This window comes from Pieris napi, chromosome 24 (genome assembly GCF_905475465.1).
Source record: "Pieris napi chromosome 24, ilPieNapi1.2, whole genome shotgun sequence".
Lineage (NCBI taxonomy): Eukaryota > Metazoa > Arthropoda > Insecta > Lepidoptera > Pieridae > Pieris > Pieris napi.
The window spans coordinates 5,276,090-5,301,040 of NC_062257.1; the positions used below are offsets into that span (position 1 = coordinate 5,276,090).

General features: G+C 34.5%; 1 protein-coding gene and 1 non-coding gene across 2 annotated transcripts in view; one reads left to right on the forward strand and one right to left on the reverse strand.

Annotated features, from left to right (window-relative positions):
* The window catches only part of LOC125061672 (neurobeachin), a 538,892-nt gene that overhangs the window by 62,682 nt on the left and 451,259 nt on the right, over window positions 1-24,951 (forward strand). The gene's annotated exons all lie outside the window — the stretch shown is intronic.
* On the reverse strand, window positions 4,785-4,857 carry Trnaa-agc. The gene has a single exon. It is a non-coding gene; the product is annotated as a tRNA-Ala (tRNA).

Here is a 24,951-nt window from a genome sequence, read left to right on the forward strand (position 1 = left end):
TCCTTCACAGGCCCTTTCATCTTTAACCAAACAAAATTAAAAACATTCACATCTTAAACATCTTGTCAAGCTGTCCTATGCTAAAACGGAAAGTATTCTTGTGCCACAATAGTTTTTAAATAACGACTTAATGTATTTATTTATTGAAGTGAAACTTTTATTACATCGTCTCAAACTTTTTCGTCTGTGTGTTGCATGTCGCGTGACGGTCGGCCGCGGAGTAGGGATAAAGTTAAAGGCGCTCGTCATAACAGCCAAGGCAAATATGGCGGCGACATGACACAGGGGATTAGTGCACTTTCTTTTTACCTAATATAAAATCCTTAATAAAATAAATATCCTTTTTACTGTGTGTAATAAAGTCTTTTCTTTCTTTATTTCTTACCCCCGACTAGACTTCAGAAATTCGAAGCCCGTTTATTGTAATTGATTGTGAGAAAATAATTTGTGAGTCCCCGATCGCGAAGCCCTCTGACCTTCTTGCCATTACAGATGAGTAAACACACTCATCTGTAATGGCACTTAAGTGATTGTTTCTGATCTGTTTATCCCACAAATTAGATAATGATTTTAGCGTAAAATACTTATACTGTTTTCGAAGTTGGAATTGAATATTCCAACTAAATAAAAAGTATCGATTCGATTTGACTTAAGCTGCCGTGAAATTAGTTTACAAACGACGAGTTACAACTTTTTTTAGTCGGTTTAATTGTATAAAGACTATAAAATATATATAGACCCTTCGCACTCCTCTACTGCTTTATTTAAGAATAATTTAAAACAATTTTGTGCTGTCATGTTTTGTTTTGCTTAGCTTTATATCATATTTTTGAAGTTATACTTCTTTAGGCGCGTTATGAAAAATTGATGAGGGTGAAATTTTACGATGCGCGCGCGCCGTGACACAAAATTAACAAAATGAAGTTGCCCACGGAAGATGCTACGGCATTGGACATAATTTAAAAACAACATTCGAATAATAATAGAATTTATGTTACACTTAATGTAAGAGAATAATAATAAATATTTATTTATTAAATTTTTCAAATGTAAACTGAACTTTATTGACTATAATGACTCCTTTTTTCTTTGATTATTTAATTGTAATTAAACTATTTTTAATAATGCCAAAGAAGTATAACTTCTGCGCGTACATAAGTACACGCACCCTTTTTTTATCCGTGAAACTTTTTGTGGATACATCCAATGTGTTTATTTTATGTTTTATTTTTTAATGTATAAAGATGTCCGTTTTGTTTCCCAAATAAATAAATAAGAGAGTATAAAGAGCCAAAAGCGAACTTCGTAAAAAATTTATGTAGTAAAAATATTGTTTTTTTGTTTACAGGTAAGTCATGGAGGTTCCAACAATAAAAAAAAGGTTTTATGAAGATTTTATTATTTGTTTTTATATGACATGTCCCTCCTAAACGCGATAGAAGAACGGATGACGTCTAGAGCCAGTGTCAAAAATACACTTTTCATAGTTAACATAGCAATTTAAATTACCGTTTTACTAAAATTCAGTTTTTGTAATAAAATAATATAAGTACCACGTTAATTGACATTTGTTATTAGCGCCATCTAGTTGTAAGCTTTGGAACTACGATAAACGTCTGCAGGCTGCCATGTTAGTTTTTGACGACAAAAGCGCTACTATGTCGTATTTTCTGTACACGTATATCAGGGAACTCACGAGATGGCGCTTTTTAAAATATTACGACTTCGTTCGAGCTTTAAGGTCACATTTGACTAAATAGATGGCGTGTGTTATTATAAATTAATCTGATACAGTACGCGAGTATCACACTTTTACACACAATACTTATTTAATAGATTTTAATGCGTTTGTATTCATTATTTACGTACCACGACGTTTCGAGATTTAACTATTAATATTTTTAATATAATTTTCTCTCTAAACTACTAATACGTAGTTGCTTTGCTTGTATTTAAATTGCAATAATTATTTTATCTTGAAACACATTTCATAATTTATTGATTATATGTATAATAAAAATGTATCAATTTAAGAGCCATCTAGTGTCAAAAATTCGAACTGATGATATCTCATAAATACAACGCCAATAAAATTATGTTTATTATTTCAATACCTTTAATAAATCAATAGATATTGAAGCAACGTGATTCTCAGAAGCTATGATACGCAATAGCTCTGATGTCATGTGAAATGTAAAGAACACTTTGCATGCTCTTTGTCACATCTGTCACCTTGGTACTTGAGACGGAGGCGGCTGCAACTTTGTGTTGGAAGGAAAAACAAAGAAAGGGGCCTCATAGCCTAGCGGTCTTATTAAGTGGCAGCTAGGTGAGGGGTACCGGGTTCGATTCCCGGTTCGAGGGCAAGTTTTAATTTAATTTAAATTTGTTCTCGGCCTTTGGGAGGGTTGTGCGGTACCGGGCGAGTGCCTAAACCGTACATGGAGGACATGGTCGAATTTCTAAGGCAAAAAGCACGAATTATAAAAAATCTTATACTTGACGCTGGCTAATGCACAAACCGTGCCAGAGCCATAAAAAAAAAACAAAGAAAGTTTGTTTATTATTTATTAGTCAAAGTCAAAGGTCAAAAATTATTTAATCATATAGGTAACACAATGTACACTTATGAACGCCAATAAAGAAATGTCGAGTTAATATCGGATATTTTCTAATCTAATTCTAATAAGATATAATAGATGTCGCTTTTGTCTTCGAGCTGGCATTTTGTTTCAGCTTAATATGATCTTTTTTATTGGGTTACCTTTTCAGTAGCTACATTATGCTAACCTAGAGAGACTGACCGCTTCTCCGGAATAAAAACTGAATTTTTATTTATATAGATTAATTGAATTAAAATCGAGATCTTTATTACTAGACATGTAACAAAATTTTTTGTTTATTTAATATGGTTTTAATTATGAAAAGATAAAATTAATTTTTATTTTACGACGTTCTTTGCATAAGAAGTTGAATATTTAACATAATTTGAATGTTAAAAGTTATTTTATGCCATTTTAAGTGGATTCACTTTAATACTGCGAAGGTTCATTCATCGTGATATCAAGCGTTCTATTTACTCATAGAAGTCTTGCAAATTGTAGCCGACTTGAAAGAAATACGCTTTTCATTTGGATGTTTTAATAAAACAGTAGCTTTTCTCGGTTCAATGTTGAATTTTTTATTTAACTAGATATTTTAAAAGTTATTTTAAACAAAGGAGGTTTAATTTATAACACATACATTTTTTTTTACGATAAAACTTATAGATAATTACTAGATAACCCGGTATATGTTTGTTTTACCATGTATATTATTTCTAGGAAAAATTTTTACTGCAACAAAAAATAATAGGGGTTGATCGTAGAGGGGTGAAAATTAGGGGTTGTATGTATTTTTGTATTTTGTATCATAAAAAAGTAAAAACAAAAAAACATCTTTAAAAATAAATTTGGGGTTAGGGGGCGTCCATAAATTACGTGAGGTGTTTTTTTTAATTTTCTGTACCTCCCACCCCCCCTGGTGAGATTTCGTGAGATTTTATTCAACCCCCTCCCCCAACCCCAATCTCACGTGAGATTTTTCAAAATATGGGTTTCTTACGTAAACGCGTTGGATTGTTATTGTAAAAAGAAAAAAAATTGCTTCGTGCTTTTATTTACGACTAAAACAAAATAAGTGAAATGTTGAGCGTTTAGGTATGGAGTTAGCGGAAAGTTGCAGAGATGGCCTTTAGGGTCAACCGTTTTCCTAAACTTTTTTTCAATCAGAAAAAACATTGCGTGATATTTGCCGAGACCCCCCCTCTCTCCTACGTAAGATTAAATGAGATTTGACTCGACCCCCTCCCCCCTTAAACACCTCACGTAGTTTATGGACGCCCCCTTAGGGGTTTGAAATATAGATAGTAGCTGATTCTCAGACTTACTGAATATGTATTAAAAATTTCATAAGAATCGGTCGAGCCTTTTTGGAGGAGTATGGGAACGAACATTGTGACACGAGAATTTTATATATTAGATAATATTTTTTTTTATATTTAAAATATAATAATAAAATAATATACATTGAAATAAATAACAACTACAGAGCTGGTGCGGCTTGTGAAGCGGCTGAAAAAACGAAAGCTTGCAAATACAGGGGTCTAGGCTCAGCATATGATTTTGTCCCATTCGGTGTCGAGACCCTTGGTCCGTGGGGTCCTAGCGCTTTAAGGCTTTTTAAAGAAATTTCAAAAAGGTTAATCGACATCACAGGAGACCGAAGATCTGGCAGCTACCTCGGACAAAGAATTAGTCCAGCAATTCAAAGAGGGAACGCTGCCAGTATCTTCGGAACCTTGCCTAAAGGGACTCCTTTTAATAATATATTTTGGTTTATGTTAAGTTTAGTTATTTATTTCAATGTATAGATAATAAATGTCAACTAATAATTTAAACGACACGAAGACCGTTCAAATGAAAACTTGCTCTTTCGAAATCGGTTAAAGTATACGTCATTATTAACGGATGTTACTAGGTTCGCATGACGGATGTGGAGTTTCCTTGAACGGCTTTTCTCTGCTGTTACAGGAAGCTGATCTCCTTTGAGAGCAACGATGCATATTGTGTAATCCTATGAAGTATATATTATATATATGAACGTAAAATGAGCATTTACAGACTGAACGTGCTATAAATAAAAAGCTCACGGACTGTGATATCGCTTACATACTTGGACACAACGAAAATAAAGCTTGAAATCATTTAAAAAATATATTCTTTCATACAAAACTAAAAAAAGTTTGGAGGCGCCGGGTATCGATCCCGGTACCTCTCGCATGCTAAGCGAGCGCTCTACCATCTGAGCTACGCCCCCTTGTACCTGAACTTGTGAATTTCACCATTAGGTTTAGTTAAAAGGAGACTTATTCAGTCGCTTATAAATAAATCCATTTTGATATGAATTTTTCGAACAGAATATTGCTATTTTCTAGTGTTAGTATATTTTTAGGTAAATAAAAAGAGTTTCGTACTCGTTCTCTCGTTTTCTATATATTACGAATATATACTTAAATACATATAGGCCTTTGTTTGACTTAAAAAGGGCCTTAACATTTCGACGCGTTTGTTTTTTGCAAAGCTTCGTGTGTGGACTCTTTTTGATCATTGTTGCGTAAAATCTTTTACGCTACGAAGCGATCAAGCGACAAACGCATCAACATGTAAAAATACGTCTTATAGGATTATGTTAGCCTGGTACGTATATAAACTAATCAATATTAAAATAAAAATTTATGTTAATATTTATTTTATTTATTACACAATCCTATACAACAATTATGGCAAATAAATAGGTAATTATTATGATGTCGTCTCGCCTTAATATGATTTTTTATTAAAGATTGAAATTAATATAAATATTTCTTTTTTTTCCAATTGTTTACTTAAAACTACAAAGTTCAAAAAATACTTGATTTCGTCCTTCTTGGAGATTTGCGTTTAGAAAAATATTTTGCGATTCATTTTTATTTATATAAATTACTGCTTCTGCTATGCTTAACGCACAAACTGTTTTAAATCATATATTTACAACCTTTTTAGGTCTGGGCCTCAGATTGATGTATTATTTGATTAGAATTGTGATTGTGGTGACTTTTTGGGTCTAAAGCAACTTACTCACGATATTTTCCTTCACCGTTCGAGTGAATATTAAACGCGCACATAGACAGAAAGTCCATTGGTGCACAGCCGGGGATCGAACCTACGACCTAAGGGATGAGAGTCGCAGGCTGAAGCCACTATGCCAACACTGCTTTTAATTATTATACTATTAAACACTCGAATCATACATATGTGTGAAGTCGAGGTACTAATTGTATTGGATGACTCTAAGTAGAACATATTAAATGGCATTTTACTGTAAAATCTAAAGTTAACAATTTCAAGAGAAGTTCAAATGTACTTGCCACAGAAAATACGCAAAATGTTGAAATGAAAAAGTCTAGAGTAGGTAAACAAGATACCTCACTGTGACATTTCAATTGTCAAATAGGTATAATGTATGAGAAGACCTGACTTAAATAATTCACAGATTAGCTTTATAGTTGTGTCAAACTTTAAAAAGAGACAGTAGAAAACAAAACACGATCAGTCATAAAAAAAAACAAAATTGTTTATTTTAAAGTTATATTACTATGTTAATACAAAGTACTTGTGGCCAGCTCTTACTTACGTTATTTCGACTTTGCATTTGCGTGTTGTTCCCACGAGAATGTAAGTGCGTTCTCCTATTTCACCATGCCTCCTGCTGATAGAGGACAAATCTTTGTTTTTAATTTAATTACTTAAGATGTCATGTGGAACATGGTATAATGGTTGCCTTACAAACATTGTGTAAAACAAAAATCTTGGCGATTAAAAAGAGTGGCGCAGAGTTTATTGCCAGTTCTTCTCTTCCGTTCTACGCCGTTGATTTGAGAACTGGCAGTAAATCTAAAATTAGAAGCATTTAATTTATATTTCTATTTTGACGTTCATCATTGTACATTGTTACCTATATGAATAAATTATTTGAATTGATTTACCTAATTTAAAGGGTAATACGTGTATTATCCGAATGGTAAACTGTGTGTGCGTTTGTGTGTGAGTGAATGTGTAATAGATAACAGAAATTAAATCCTCCACTTTTGTATAATTTAAATTTGCAGCAATATAATTGTTGCTTCAACATATGAACACTAGCCGGGTAAATATTAATTGTTTTTAGCAAAGGTATTTTGTGTGAGTGGCAACTCCTTTTCTCCTATTGCTAGAGAGCTTTGTGCTTCCTCAACAATGTGTGTGGACGTACGTAGGGATAAGATTTCTAATGGAATCAAAAGTTCGTGGGTTAGAAATTTCTTAAGGATAATGTTATTACGGTAGTTTGTTTGACATCTAATATAAAATTCTCGTGTCACAATGTTCGTTACCATACTCCTCCGAAACGGCTGGACCGATTCTTATGAAATTTTTTATGCATATTCAGTAAGTCTAAAAATTAGCTACCATCTATCTTTCAAACTCCTAAGCGATAAGGGGTGTCCACCCCAAATATTTTTTTAAGCATATTTTTTTTGTTTTTATTTTTTTATGATACAGCATACAAACATACAACTCCTATACTAAATATATGTTTCCTAGAAATAATATACATGGCAAAACAAACGATTGCCGGGTCAGCTAGTTATTTATAAAGTATTGTCTAAAAATAAGTGACACAATTTATTTTATTTTCTTTTACGAACTAGCGAACTGTGGAATCGAATCCCAGTGGGGGTCTACCATCAGAGATACGACCTCCAAATGTTTAAAAATCGAGTGTACTCCTCCCTCAAAGGCCGGCAACGCACCCACTAAAAATGGGTGTCTATGGGTTGCGAAGACTGCCCTTTTTGGTCGTCCCGCAAGCTCGTTTGCCCCCCCTATTATATAAATAAAAATAAAATAAAAACAACCTACACCCTTAAAAAGTTAAAAAACACTGAGTAAAAAGCTTTTTAGATGTCTTTTCGACTTAAGATACAAACTATGAAACTCGATGTGAAACTTTAATTGGATCAGTTATTTGATGCTGACTTCAGACTCAACAAGTTATTTGAGTTAACTTCGACTTCATTTGCAATTATTTACGTAGAACTAAGGGTGTATTTATTCATATATATTAAATTATTGTATGGTCACTATATAACGCTCTTTATTATACAGTTGTATTCACTTTACATATTAATATATACAAAGCAAAGTCGAAAGTTGAACTTATTTATATATATTTTTCAAGCCTCGCAATAAGTTCCGTAAACCCTAATGTGAATGTCTATTCATAGAAACGACAAAAACAGATTGAAAGTGTGAAAACATGGGCTCAGAAGTTTAGTGTCGCTAATGTTATCGGGCTTAGTATTCGTATCACGTTCCGTCATTGATTGGCAAGTATACAGGTACAGGGGTGGAGAGAGAGGAATATAAAGGATTCAGTTACATAAAACCAGCCGTTATATACTTATATACGAACACTTGTTATGTGTGCTATGGTTGATAGTTATTTGTTTTTGAAAACTAAACCACTAAGGGAGCGTTCAAGTATTACGTAACGTATTTTGGGAGGGGGGGTCCTTTTAAAACGTTATGCTGCGGGGATTAAATTACGCGTAATTGTTAAAAAAAATCGACTTACACCAAATAATAGCAACTAAAGAGTCACTAGGTGGTCACGAAACATTTTACTATACTTGGGTACTGAAAAACGTTACGGCGACTTACGGGGGGGGGGGGGGGGGGGTGTCAATAATATCGCGTTACGTAATACTTGAACGCTCCCTAATTTGCACTGTTTGGAAGTAAACAATTTGATAGAAAGACGAAAATTTGTGAATTCAAAATATCATTTGTATATTGTATTCAATGTACACATAAAACAATCAACTTGGCGATTAAAAAGAGTGGCGGAGAGTTTATTGCCAGTTCTTCTCTTCAGTTCTACGCCCTTGATTTGAGAACTGGAAGTAAATGTAAAATTAAGAATTTAATATGTATTTCTTTTTTGACGTTCATAAGTGTACATTGTGTTACCTATATGAATAAACTGTCTTCTCCTTCTTCATCCGAATAGAGTGTAACTTCTATCAGATTTTTTTCTTAATAAGCCCTCTCTTACTTAGCACATTCACAGCTTACCATTTAAATTTCCTCTTTTTAAAATATATTTTAATTATAATGTGTAATAATACATAAAACGTTATCATAACCGCATTTATTTTACTTGCCGCAGGTGCCAATAAATCGTAATGAAAAACGTATGGTATCATGTCATTTATCGTTTTCACCTTTATCGACTGTTGATGCGTTTGAAACTTTATTATTATTTTCTAATTAAAAGCCACTTATATTAGACACTGTAATGTATTGTGCCTTTTGCCTCATGATGCGTTTGTTACTTTCTTATTATTTTCTAATTAAAAGCCACTTATATTAGACACTGTAATGTATTGTGCCTTTTGCCTGATGATGCGTTTGTTACTTTCTTATTATTTTCTAATTAAAAGCCACTTATATTAGACACTGTAATGTATTGTGCCTTTTGCCTAATGATGCGTTTGTTACTTTCTTATTATTTTCTAATTAAAAGCCACTTATATTAGACACTGTAATGTATTGTGCCTTTTGCCTGATGATGCGTTTGTTACTTTCTTATTATTTTCTAATTAAAAGCCACTTATATTAGACACTGTAATGTATTGTGCCTTTTGCCTGATGATGCGTTTGTTACTTTCTTATTATTTTCTAATTAAAAGGCACTTATATTAGACACTGTAAAGTAATTGCCTTTGCCTGATGATGCGTTTGTTACTTTCTTATTATTTTCTAATTAAAAGCCACTTATATTAGACACTGTAATGTATTGTGCCTTTTGCCTGATGATGCGTTTGTTACTTTCTTATTATTTTCTAATTAAAAGGCACTTATATTAGACACTGTAAAGTAATTGCCTTTGCCTGATGATGCGTTTGTTACTTTCTTATTATTTTCTAATTAAAAGGCACTTATATTAGACACTGTAAAGTAATTGCCTTTGCCTGATGATGCGTTTGTTACTTTCTTCTTATTTTCTAATTAAAAGGCACTTATATTAGACACTGTAATGTATTGTGCCTTTTGCCTGATGATGCGTTTGTTACTTTCTTATTATTTTCTAATTAAAAGCCACTTATATTAGACACTGTAATGTATTGTGCCTTTTGCCTGATGATGCGTTTGTTACTTTCTTATTATTTTCTAATTAAAAGGCACTTATATTAGACACTGTAAAGTAATTGCCTTTGCCTGATGATGCGTTTGTTACTTTCTTATTATTTTCTAATTAAAAGGCACTTATATTAGACACTGTAAAGTAATTGCCTTTGCTTGATGATGCGTTTGTTACTTTCTTATTATTTTCTAATTAAAAGGCACTTATATTAGACACTGTAAAGTAATTGCCTTTGCCTGATGATGCGTTTGTTACTTTCTTCTTATTTTCTAATTAAAAGGCACTTATTTTACTCACTGAAATGTATGTACCTTTGCCTCATGATGCGTTTGTTATTTTATTATTATTTTGTTTTAATATGTCAAGTGGGGCACATTGCTAACTTGGTGATTAATGAAACGGAAAGTCTCTTGCGTCACCTCCTTCCTTTCAAAGGTTAGGTAGGCGATCATGGCTACTTTAATTTTGACTTGATTATTTCCTTCGAAAATACGCGTTTGAAAATAATCTGGAAGGAGTCGAGGTTAGATCTTCTAAGATAGCACACACACTTCAACAAGTAAGTTTTTGTTCACGTAACGTTCACGTTAAGTAAGACAACGTACATTGTCGTTGTTTTACATAATTTACTTCGTAAATAGTGAAATCAGTTTTATCAATTTAGTATTTTTCAACTAAAACTTGTTAATATTATATTTAAAAAGCTGTATTTTTATGATTCGATTCATTCGAAATCTTACCTAGTGTGTAATTTTCACTGATTGTATCTACATTTACAAAATAATATCTGTTGATTAATAAAACTCGTGTATCAATTTAATTTTCTATCAATATACTAATGTGAGCCGCAATGATCAATGTATGTTTTAATATAAATTCAAGAATATGTTTTTGATTGGAACTATTTGTGTTCTGCGGTTTACCTACGTTAATTATATTATTAAATACGAATTGCGCGCGTGGTACTCGATACAATAATTTGTTGCGTAGTTATTTTAAGTCCAAATCTATATATATAAAAATGAAACCCGTTTTCCGTTGTCACGACATAACATGAAAACGGCTTGACCGATTTGGCCAATTCTTTTTTATAATATTCTTTGAAGTACGAGGATGGTTCCTACGGAGAGAAAAATTAAAAAAATTGAGTGAAAAAGTCTAAAAGCAACAATTGTTATCAACTTTCTTTTTTTATCTTAGCTAGACCAGTGTCCCGAATAGCAGAATAAGTATTTAAAAAAAAATCGACTGTTAGGCGGTACGATGTTCGCCAGGCCAGCTAGTAAGTGATAAAATAGCATGCCAATATTTAAAAGGCCGGCAACGCACTTGCAAATCTTCTGGCATCAGTTATCATCGGATGAGCCTCCTGGCAGTTTGTCCCCTGTTATATATAAAAAGTGATGGAAATATCTTTATAACATCCTAGACGACGCCAACATCGTCCAATTGATAAAGTGAAACAGGCTCAAGTGGTGGGAACATGTGCACCAAATGGCGAACGACAGAACCCCAAGGTCCATACTGAACCTTGGGGTTCTGTCGTTCGCCATACTGAACTGCTTGTGGTGACTGGTCGTACTTGAATTCGTGTATGCGGTGATGTTAATTATTTCGACTATGTGTTTGCGTGTTGTTCCCACGAGAATGTAAGTGCGTGCTCCTATTTCAGCATGCCTCCTGCTGATAGGGGACAAGTCTTTGTTTTTATTTATGTTCTTATTATTAATTACTTAAAATGTCATGTGGAACATGGTGTAATGGTTGCAGCTCCTTACAACCGTTGTGTAAAAAAAAACATGGCGATTAAAAAGAGTGGCGGAGAGTTTATTGCCAGTTCTTCTCTTCCGTTCTACGCCCTTGATTTGAGAACTGGCAGTAAATGTAAAATTAGAAGCATTAATATTTATATCTTTAATGACGAATCACAAGTGTACATTGTGTTACCTACGTGAATAAATGATTTTTGAATTTTGAATTTTGAACTCACCATCCGGTGGCAAGAGAAAACCCTGTAGACCCGGAGGCTGCGTTGGTGGGATGGAGTTGTCAAGGTCCCGAAACAGTAGGGGTTCGCGATTGGACGCGAGAAGCACTGGATTCTAAGACTGGATTGATGATGATGATGATGATGGAAATATCATGGTAAAAATATACCAGTGGCGACACAAGCTGTGGCCTTTGATTTCTGATTTCGTTAATTCAAGTAGTAGAACAAATTTTTTTTTTACTTATGTAACTTTAATGACGTTGTGGTTTATGACATTTTCCTTTGAATAATTGTAATGTAAAGGGAGGGCAAAACTTGCTGAGTTTCTTGCCCGTTCTTCTCAGAACAAGGCCTCGTGGTAGTTTTGCGAACGGATGGCGTAGTTCTCTTTCGTGAATTTTGTAAACGTTGTTGACATTCATAAGCATGCTCTAAGAAGCATCTAAATTGAATAAACGTATTTTGATTTTGATTGAGTCATTCCTTAGAGGCAAGTAGGTGATCAGATCTGTGCCTGGGGGCTTAGTCAAGATACCTTAACAGTAGTGTATGTAGAAAGTCGAAAACAAATTTAGTCTTCGACTTACTTCGAGTTACAAATAAAGAATGAGTGAATGGGTGTGTATGCGCAGTATTTGAGAGTGTAGCTGAGAGTTGTTATGATCGTGCAATGTGCCTGTATTATTTATGTAGAATAAAAAGGTAATCATTATTCCATCCGAAAAACAATAAAACAGTTTATGATTGCCAATGCAAAGCCTACGCACATCATTCCTGTTTATTTTATTGGTACATCAAAAAGCGTGTTTATTCGCAGAAATAAATTAAAATTTAATACAAAGCTTTTTACGGTGAAATAGTCCGAAATGTGAGTGATTGTCAAAAGGATTTCCCGGAAATATTTATCATTCAGGGAAAAATCATATTTGTATAAACGTAGTTTTCACGTGTAATTTGAGGTGCGGAAAATTGTATTTGAATAACGAACGAATTTAATTTTAATCAGTGTTAATTTATTATAGCATATTATTTCAGTATTAGCACGGTAACACACTCCAGTACACCCTGCCACACCCAACATTCAGTATCAGTGAAACTATTTTCTGAATCTATACTATATATAATATATTAATAATCTGAGTTTGTTAGTCTCAGGAGCAATAAAATTTATCCTTATTTATGCCAATACGATAATGTTGAGAAAAAATAAAATATAATAAAGTCTAAACATAATATTATACACAATATCGCTACTGTGAATTCTCTCTACGAACATATAAATATGTCGTTAGTGTCGGAGAGAGCATTCACTAGCAACGCCTTTGCTATCGGAGATCTGTACAACAGACTGGTTCTAGCCCTTAGTACACACAACCTTGGTCTTCGCCGTCGTATATATCCCTTAGGTATACAAAAAACACTTGAAGCACACTTGTTTTGAGATTAATATATATATTTTTTTAAGACAATTCACACTAATTGGCCTAGTCCCATGCTAAGCTGGTGAAGGTTGTGTTATGGGTACTAGGCAACGGATATACATACATATTATAGATAGATAGATATATAAATACTTATTTAAACACCCAAGACCTAAGCACAACACCAAATGCTCGTCACATCGATGTTCGTCTCAGCCGGGGATCGAACCCAGGACCCATGGATTCGCAGTCAGGGGTACTAACCACGAGACCAATGAGTCGTCAATATGACTCGATGAATCTACAGGCATTGATAGTAAATGATTTAATTGAAACTGTATACTGCAATTATTATCTAGTTTGCTAATTGGACGATATGGAATTAATTTATGTTAATTATATACTTTGTGTGCATAGAGCAGTGATTAAAATGAACAATCATCAAAATGGTGAATGATTTAGTATAAAGCCACTCAGCTGTAGGATCTTTACTCGAATCTGGTCGGTTCGAAATACATTAAGAGCGTGCATTAGGCTATCCCGCTAGACTAGTGAAACGAACGTATGCCCGAAGTTCGCGTGAAATGCGTGATACAGTATTTCCCATGAGATAAATTCTAAATGTTTTATGTTTAAATCGTATCTCGTAAAATATACAATATTTAATAAAATCTATAACCTTTTATGCGAATCATATGTTCACTGCTATGAGAAAAACGACCTCGAGTTGCCTCCGTCAACCGACCGATGGCGTTGCAGTAGCTTCGCCATGATATCCAAGATATATATACTTCTTTAGGCGCGGTGACACAAAATTTACAGAATGATGTTGCCCACGGAAGATGCAACGGCATTGGACATCATTTAAAAACAACATTCGAATAATAATAGAATTTATGTTACACTTAATGTAAGAGAATAATAATAAATATTTATTTATTTAATTTTTCAAATGTAAACTGAAATTTATTGACTATAATGACTCCTTTTCCAGTCTTTGATTATTTAATTCATTATTTGCATGCAATCAAAAACTATTTTTAGTAATGCCAAAGAAGTATAACTTCTTACGCGCGTACATAAGTACATGCACCCTTTTTTTTTCTACATTGTATGGAACCATAAATATAATTTTTTAGTGGCTTCAGCGTGCGAGTCCCATACCTGAGGTAGTAGGTTCGATCCCCGGTACCAACGGACTTTGTGCGCATTTAACACGCTCGAACGGTGAAGGAAAATATCGTGAGGAAAGCCGGTTTCCTCAACATATGTATAACAATTTTTCACGGTTTTTCGGACGACAAAGGTTTCAAAGGCCAAATGCCAGGGAACAAAGGTATTTAATGTTTGGTCCACGTGATACAAAAGCTGTTTTTAACTGAAATATTTTCAACTTTTTATTTCTAAGCTTTTAAGCGAGCTCTCAGTTTACTAAACACTTAAGTGGGAATTCTAAAAATCTAATAGTTTACCAGTGATTACTGTCAAGAGCAGTGTTGGTTTAGTGGCTTCAGTGTGCGACTCTCATCCCTGAGGTCGTAATTCGAATCCTGGCAGTGTACCAATAGACTTTCTATGTGCCCATTTAAGGAAAGCCTGTCTAAAGCGGGCCATAGACGGACCGAATGTTGCAGTCAAGACCGACTGCAACATACGGTTTTCTCAGTAACTGCTCGAGGTCCGTGTATTGCGAATATGAATTTAGTATGGAAACTGCAGATCGCCGTGCGGCGACCGCATGTTGCAGTTAAGATCGACTGCAACATGCGGTCAAAAGAGGTGCGCTTTAGACTCAAAAAGTCGGCGTGTGTTAGGCACAAAAGGCTGATCACTTATGCAAGTATATAAGAAACATTTAACACGAAACAGATACAGAAATTTGAGGCCTGAAAAGGTTGTGTTGTTGGAAAATTCCTTCACCATTAGAGTGTTTAATCGATGAGTAATATTGGAAAAATTAATTACCGAAATATTTTGAAACTACGTTCGACCGTGCGATGCCTGTTAGTAAGGGAATATAGTCATATTTATGAAAAATAAATCAGTGATACTACATCTTTAGGTCTTGGCCTCAGATTTCTGAATCTGTTTCATTTTCCAATCTAATAAGCAAGTAGTTGATCAGCCACCTAGGTCTGACACACGCCGTCGACTTTTCCTCACGATGTTTTCCTTCATCATTCGAGCGAATATTAAGTGCGCGCACATAGAAAGAAAGTCCATTGGTGCACAGCCGGGGATCAAATCTACGACCTCAGGGATGAGAGTCTCACACTGAAGCCACCATCACTGCTCTCAACAAATAGAGTTATTTTCTATATGGCTGTATTAACAATTCGTATATTAGATTAGATTTGCCCTTTAATATATTTTTCTTTCAATTCTTATTACAATATAATTAATAACCTATCACTGAAAGATACAATATATCAGTACTTGAAAAATCTACATCTTATTACAATTTGTAATATTTTCTACATTGTTATATCTACGTGACCGTCAGCATGTTCATGTGTATTTTATCATCACGATTTGCTGGCTATACCTTGGTAATCATAATTGCAATGGTCAATCAATCAATACGAGATTTGTCTAGTCTGATTTGTTCTCTTGGACTAATGCCGGTCGATGTACGTCTCATTAGATCTCCCAATAAAATAATAGAGATTTTCCCGTGGAGATGAGATAGGCGGCGCGGGGGCGGGGATGCCCGGGAAGCCTCCAGTGATCGCCCGCCCGCCCTGGCGTCCGCACGCCGCTCGCCGCCCGCCCGGGATCTTATAACCTGTGTTGTGCTGTGTAGTGAATCTCGATACGGATCAACACTATTGGTTTGGATATATGTTTAATGGATAACTTAGCTTGTTTATTCGTGATACTACAATGTTTAATGTATAGGTATAACGCGTGATTGGCATTCCAGTAGCAAGTAGCTGCGATTACTGACGAGATTAGAGCTTAATCTGTGAGGAGCCGATATTCGAAACAAAACTTAATTATATTAATAAACCTAAATTATAAATGTTCCATATAATTTATATATTATGTTTTAAAAGCTTTTTAAAAGCTTGAGATATGTGTCTGTAAAGTTCAAGAAATGAACAAAAAGATTACATACTTTTTACGAATAGTATTGAATTTATTAATTTTTATTATTATTTAGAAGTTACTGCGTTTCATGTGGCGTGTTCGGCGTCGGCCGTGCAAACGGTTTTTCTTTATACGCACAAAAAAAACACGAAGAACAACTCAAAAATTTGTTTTTTTTTTAATTTATAAAGACGCATTATGCTGTCTATGGTCTGGACTCAACAATAACCCATTAATGTGTATTGATGTATAAATATCGCATTCTGTCTTACTTGTCTCTGAATTGTGCGAGTATCTATATAAACCTTCTGACCGTTTTACGATATACTATATAAATTAGGTTTTCAAACCAAAATATTAAATAAACCTTGTTCATATAACAAAACGTGGCTTAATTCAATATGTAATGGTAAAAATAATGGGCTATATCAAGATAAAATACAATTAATTAAGGCATATTGTAATGTTGAATTGCAATTTGGTGATGGTATTGAACTTAATATTTATTTTGAATGCATTTTACTTTCGTATTTTTAAGTTCAGCCAATCTGTAACACGACATTCAATGTAAAAATTTGGTAATTGAACACACAAGATCGATGCGTATTTTATATTGTTAAGGCCTAGTGGCTCTCATTCATGAGGTCGTAGGTTCGATCCCCAGCTGTGCACCAATGGACTTTCTTTCTATGTGCGCATTTAACATTCGCTCGAACGGTGAAGGAAAACATCGTGAGGAAACCGGCTTGCTTTAGACCCAAAAAGTCGACATGTGTCAAACACAGGAGGCTGATCACCTATTTACCAGACAAATGATCACGAATACAAAAATCTGAGGCCCAGACCTAAAAATGTTGTAGCGCCACTGATTTATTTTATTGTTAAACGCTAGTTATTTCCAACCAATTTACGATGGGTCCGATTCAACGTTCTCGAGACCAATTGGCCAACTGAGACTAGAAATTTTAGTTATTAAGTAAATAGCCAGTCTCAGTTCACCGAGTGTATGCACAAATACAAAGCTTCTGACTATATATTATATGCTATGATAAGGAATGAGTAGATACTTAGTGTGAAGTAATAACATATGGGAGCTATAGAGTCTATTTCCAACCTAAATCATTCCATCAGACTGTCATTTCAGACACATATACTTAAACTAGCAGACCGGCCAACCGTTGCTGTGGCTAAGGTTTTTGTTATATTACATAGTAGCAAACTATTCAAGGGAAACGGTAGGAAAACACTAGTCATGGGGACAACCATGCTTTTTGGTGGTTATGCCATTAAATTGTAGCTTATGTGAAACGTTGGTACTTTCAACACAGCGCCATCTGTTAGAATTGTGACTATTAAATAATAAACAAATATTTTGCAATAAAATAATATTGCGGCTATAAATTGAGATGTAAGCTATCCTATCTTTTTAAGTTAGATCAAACTGCACACGGTGTGCAAATTTGATTGATATCGGCTCGGTAGTTTAGGAGTCAATAGCGGACAAACAACGTGACACGTAATTTATATATATTAAGATGTATGTAATGTATTTTAAGTAATTTGCATTCTAATAAATTTATGCCACGTTTTGTATGCAAAGGCTAGGATGCGCCGTATTTATCACGTGTCGTAATCAATGGCTTCTAACTTCTGAGAATTTAATTAAAATGTATCGAAGTAATTTACGCAATTACTATTGTAATTTTAGTTTTTTTTAATTCAGAGTTAAGACATTGTTATATGCAAGTATTTTTTTATTTATTTACAAATTTTTGCCAACGCTCGGTACTGGTACATTGGTTCTCAAGAAAAATAAAATGCAAAATTTAATGTGACTTATGACGAAGAGAAAAAAAAAGGAAAATTGATTTCAAATCGTGAAGGGATCTATGTATATTCAGATTATTCCTACAACTAGGTATGTCCGTGGCTTCCGGTGCGACTATCATCCCTGAGATCGTAGATTCGATTCCCGGCGACAAATGAATTTTCTGTTTATGTCCGCATTAAACACACGCGCGGTACGATATCTTAACTGACATTGTTTTTTTAATATTACAAAAATTATTTATGTTATCGAAATATTCATATTACATGTAATATATTAAATTCTCGTGTCACAATGTTCGTTCCCATACTCCTCCGAAACGGGTCGACCGATTCTTATGAAATTTTTAGCATACCTATTCAGTAAATCAGAATAGGACAACATCTATTTTTATCCCTCTAAATGTTAAGAGATAAATGTCAAAAAAATAAAAAAAATTTTATTTTTATTTTTTTATTTTTTTGACAAAACTTTACTTTTTTTTATTTTTTTATGATTCAACATACAAAAATACATACAACTTAATCTTCACCACTCTACGACCAACCCAATTTTTATTAGTAGATTTGATAAAAATATTAACAACCTGTGTTGAGGATCTATAAAGTTTGCTCGTAAATATTTTGGCCTAAATTGTGATTAATTCCTTGCATTAAGGGATCAAATATCAATTCGTTAACGTCCTCGAGGGATCAATTGATTATACCCAGCCCTTGTTTACTTATAATGAATTGTTTTCTCTCAAAAATATTAACGGTAGACAATTAGGAAATTCGTAATATCTTTGATAACTTGAATATGTTTTTGCAACTGTTATAAGGGGATTTTAATTAAAGATTCATAAACGGTATTATATTTGGCGATGGTTATAAGATTATTGGAATGTTTCACTTACCAATTTCAATATACCCATGAGTTATGTGGTGCTGAAACGCGCTCGAAATATCAATAATAATATTTATTTCTTCTCTCACATACAAGGCTATTATGATTAAACTAAGACGATAACATTAGGAAGTGTATGTGAGAGACTGGTCTCTGTAACAGGAGACCTGAGTGACAGATAGCCAGCCTCTCCACCACCGGACCGGAACACGTACAATCGGGTCATTGTCATAAGATACAATAGAATATTATATAATGTCTGTCTATATCAATTCCTCCTCCTCAGTTGGCAGCTCATGTTTGAGCGTTGTCGTAAGGAAGCATCTGGAGCGGACAATCCGCTTCCACCGCCGCGCTTACGCTACTACACCGATCTCGTCAGAGAGATGTGAATACGCAGTATCCGTTCTGTCCCACTCTAACGCACCTGCGCTACGTCACCGATCACGCCAGACCGATGTGAGACGCAGTATGCGTTCTGCCCCGCTCTAACGCGTATTGGCCGCACCTATATTACGTCATCGTGTGTTAGGTTTATTTTCGTTACGGAATTTCTTGTTACGGTCGCCGCGCTCAAAGCCCGCGATAAAATCTATGCAATAGCTTAAAAATAAATAAATTTCTTGTATAACTAACTCCAAAAATCCCAGGACATCTTGATTCCCCTTAAATTTGGAGGTAAGTCCCACGCCATCACTGTGTTGACCCATTAATCCTGAGAGGCTTAATAAACTATTGATTATGTGCCCATAATTAACGAACGAAAACAGCAATAATGCTTATTAAAGGTTGGGTGGCTCTAAGGAATTTCCTTGTTAAATTAAAATTAATTTGTCTGTTTTTAGGAGAACAAAAGAATGGCTTTATTAATACCCATCATTAATGAAATTTTTCCTGTAAATTGGAGTTTAGGGGACCCTTTTATGTATTGTCGTTATTGACGCAAAAAAGGTTATATTAGGTTCCGGGAAAGGGAAAATTGTATGAGGTTATTATTTGATTTTTTAACTTCTTCTAGACCCTGAGGTGGATTATGGACAGTGTTCTGAAGAGTTATTTAGGTTGAACCTAGCTTTGTTTCATCACCGTACGAGACGTATTAACTCAAAGTTACATTCTCATCACCTTGATGGCTGGAAGTCTTCTACAGTCCACTTCACAAGACGTTTTCTTTCCGAACTGTGGAATCGATTCCCTGGGAGATACCTCCAATTCGTTAAAAAAGAGCATATTCCTCCTTTAAAGGCCGGTAAGGCACTCACTTAAATGGGTGTTCATAGGCTGCTTCGACTGCCTGTTTTTGGGCGAACCATAGGCCGTTTTCCCCGCAATAGAAAAGCTATTACGGCAGAATCAACGCAGCTAATAACGCAGCAGGTGTTGTAGGAAAGCTTTTTTAAATTTCTAATGAATCTTCGAAACTTTTTCAGTAGTTACCAAATTCCTGTTGCGAAGGAAAACATGGAAATTATTATCGTAACCCATTTCAATTCAATAAGAAAAAGGAAATAGTGGTACGACAGCCATTTCTAATGCAAATATATGTATGTCCTTATGTAATTTATTTATTTATTCGTTATGGAGACGGGGTTACACAGATACAGACCTACAGAAGTCGTCGGGCCTTAGGTCTGGGCCTCAAATTTCTGTTTCATGATCATTTGTCAATCTAATAGCTGATCGGCTTCCTATGTCACACGCAGTCGACTTTTTGGCTCTAAGGCAAGCCGGTTTCCCCACGATGTTTTCCTTCACAGTTCGAATGTTAAATGAACGTAGAAAGTCCATTGGCGCTAACCGGAATCGAACCTACGACCTCAGGGATGAGAGTCGCCCACTGAAACAAACAAAAATCATTTATTCATGTAGGTAACACAATGTACACTTATGAACGTCAAAAAAAGAAACATTAAATGCTTCTTATTTTACATTCACTGCCAGTTCTCAAATCGAGGACGTAGAACGGAAGAGAAGGAAACTTTCCGCCACTCTTTTTAATCGCTGAAGCCACTAGGCCAACACTGCCCTTAACGACTACTATGACAAAATCCAATAGGTTTTAATACCTCAACGACAGTCTCGAATATCAAACTGACGACTCATTGGTCTAGTACCCCTGACTGCGAATCCATGGGTCCCGGGTTCGATCCCCGGCTGAGACGAACATCGATGTGATGAGCATTTGGTGTTGTGCTTAGGTCTTGGGTGTTTAAATATGTATTTATATGTCTATCTATCTATAAGTAAGTATATCCGTTGCCTAGTACCCATAACACAAGCTTCACCAGCTTAGCATGGGACTAGGTCAATTGGTGTGAATTGTCTTATAAAAAAAAAACTGAAAAAGGCTTCAACGTAATACAAAACAGATCAACAAAGTGAAGTGTCAACGTCGACATAAACAGCTAATGATTAAACAAACACAGAACAACCCCAAACAAGGAGCTAATTGAAACTTATGACGTTTTGCTGCTTTTTACTCAAACAACGCGTATTTTATGAGCTTTTATCACCCACTTTATGTTTTCACTTAAAATTAATAAAGCGTGTTTGTTTACGGTACACTTGTTTAGTGTCATATATATTTGTAAAGAAAAAACTTTAGAGGTGTCAAGGGACACCCGGATGGAACGAAATTCCTTTCGATTAATTTATATGTTGATTGGTATCATAACAGTATGATAGATTTTCTCGACACCAATCTCATGACGAAAAAAAAAGCCAACATCACGAGGTGTTCTCAGGCGGTCACCCATCCAAGTACTGACCTCGCCCGACGTTGCTTAACTTCGGTGATCGGACGAGAACCGGTGTATTACAATAGCAAATAGCAAAAAAGTGTCGTGACATATTTTCGTAAGAATTTTTTCCGTCTAGCCCCCTTTCACAACGCGCGATAAGGAACTTCGTTCCAAAAACTTTTTAACCGGATTAAAGTTATGTATTATTATAAATTTACAATTATTTAACTTAATTTTAAATTTATCCGACGTTTTGCGTGCTTTACAGCGCGCGTGGTCACGGTGACTGAAGACAAAAGGTGTTGGATGTCAAAAAGTATCACAGCTGTAGCTACTACATTCATTTTATTTGACCGATACCCTTGTTTCATTCCTAACTCTATGGACATATAACGGTCGACTATAAAGCCGACCAATCAGGGACAACCTTCGGACAGTTGACAATTTTAAGATTGTAATTTGACGGTTTCAATTCAATAGATTACAATCTACCGAATAATACGTTAAATTGTAAGCAGTTCGTTGAGGTTCACAATCTTTCGATAGTTTACAATCTCGCGAGATAGATTACAATCTAACGGTGTTTACAATTTTACGGTGACATATTCACTACACTAGGTTTATTAAATGTAATTTGAATGTGAAATGTGTGTAAAAAGGCTTACTATAAAGTCAACGATTATCTAGTTGATAAAAGGGCCTGGGACTAGTGATAGACAGGCTACTTCTAATTAATTTGCGATATTTGTTTTAAATAAGTGTTATTGATGATTTGCTATTTCAAAAGAGTACTGAGAGTTTTTTACGCCGGCTTTTTCTCTCGGCCTACACCCTCTGTCTTCTTTGCCGATGAGTAGGGATGCCGACAAATTCAAATTTAAAGACGTGGAATAAGTGATACATGTATCTTATGTTCTATAATAAACATATTTTTTATTTTATTTTATTTTTAATGTATCATATACTTTGGGTGTAAATACTAGTATAAAGAACGTCTGTATTAAGAGTCGTTTTCAATGAAATACGAAATGACGGAATGTTGATTATTTCGCTATTGCAAAAGGTTTTCTCTTGATATTTGCTTTGTAAGGCTTTCATTATGAACCCGATACGACTCGTTATTATTCTCAACAATAATAGCTTTGCTATTTTCAGTTTGAAATTTATATTTCTCTTCAACTAGTTTATTATTTTCTCGAGCTTTCGTAAGCTTTTAAGCCGTGTCTTGTATTGTATTTTAATGAACAGTGGTACTTTTGTGTTATAAAAGTTCTCCCATGTTGATGAATCCGTCTGCCGCTTAATATAAGGGGCTGTTCATTAATCACGTGATGTTTTTTAACATTTTTGTACCCCTCCCTCCCCCATGGTGATACGTGGTGAGGTTTAAGACTACCCACCCCCCACCAAAAATCACGTGTATTTTTAGTACCTATAAAATATCTTAAATTTTTTTATAATATTATTTTTAAGTACAGGTATAAAGTATAATCTAATCATATTCTAGAAAATTAAGGACCATGATAAAAATGTCTAGACAGAAAGGTTGCAGGTTGTTTTTGACTGGCATAAAAATAATATTAAAGGAATGGTGTAATCATGCGAAAAACATATATTGTATTAGTACATGAACATATTTAATGTACATTGCCACCGATTAACAAGACTTTCTTCAATACTAACAACTGGAAAAGCATCTTGCAAGTCAGTGGTTGGCACTGTACTTTGTTGAAGATCAAGGTCGGTTTTATCAGGCCACTTGGCGTCATCTCGCGCACTACGCGGAGAATCTCTCTCGATCTACTGATCGATCGTTTTTCTAAGCCGCTTTTCGGTTTAGAACACGCGTTTGCCGAAAAATAAATACACGTGATACCTTACTATACCCCCCCTTCACCTTGTGATATTTCGTGATTTTTTCCGAACAAGACAAGCGGACAGAAAATAAAAATAAAGAATGAGTGGTAGTGGGTGTGTGGTATGTGTAAGGGTGTGTGAAAGAATTCAATTTAAAATCATAGTTATAGTAAGAAAATCATGCAATGTAAAATTAATTATATCACCACGTATACGAATTCAAATTCGACCATACACCCATCCGTGTACTATATGCGTATTACATAATCATAAAGATAACATCACAATATTTGTTTTATAACTCTTTTGCATTTTAAAATATTGAAAAACTTTGTAGATTCGATTTGGGCTGCGAATTGTGAGGCCATCTTCCACAATTCGGGGGAAACTTTGGCCAAAGTTTTGTCACAACTGATGCTTTAAGGCTTGCGATAGGCGAATTTTATTATATTCGTGATGAATGGCATAAGAAAGATAGATTAATATTTAAGGCAAAAATCGGGATATTTAAAATACCATCTTTATGGCGATAGATGGCGTTAATATCAATACTATTTAAAACAGTTTCTCAGTGATGAAAAGGACTCAATGTACTATAAAATTTTAATATATAAAATTAAATAAATGACAAAACAAAACAATTTAATAATTAGCTTTTATTTATCCAAATCTTATTAACATATTATAACATACAAAAATATATATACAATTGTATTATTCTAAGATGCGGCCCATTTTACGTTTTGCCGTGAGCAACTTTTGCCAACTTGCCCTTGTTTTCTGTCCTTTTTGGACTTTCTAAGACCGTTTTTGACCATCTGCTATCTGTATGATGGGCTACGTGATCCATCTCCATTTGAGTTGTAGGGTATGTTGCTGAACATCTATTATTTTTGTTTTTCTGCGTTCACTTTTCCTACTCCGAAACTTGGGTGTTTTTCCAATAACTTGATCAAAGATGTGAGTTGCTACTATATTATTCTTCTTAATCACTTTATTATAATCAAATATACATTTTTTACAATTTCCTTAACCTTACTAACAATAAAAATAGTTAGAAATGAATAAAGTAAAGTCAAAAAAGTCAAAATCATTTATTCAGTAACACAATGTACACTTATGAACGTCAAAAAAAAGAATATATATGTATGAAATGCTTCTTATTTTACATTTACTGCCAGTTCTCAAATCAAGGGCATAAAACGGAAGAGAAGAACTGGCAATAAACTCTCCGCCACTCTTTTTAATTTAAGGAGCTGCAATCACTACACCAGATTCCACATGACATCTTAAGTAATAAATAAAAACTAAGATTTGACCTCTATCAGCAGGAGGCATGGTGAAATAGGAGCACGCACTTACATTCTCGTG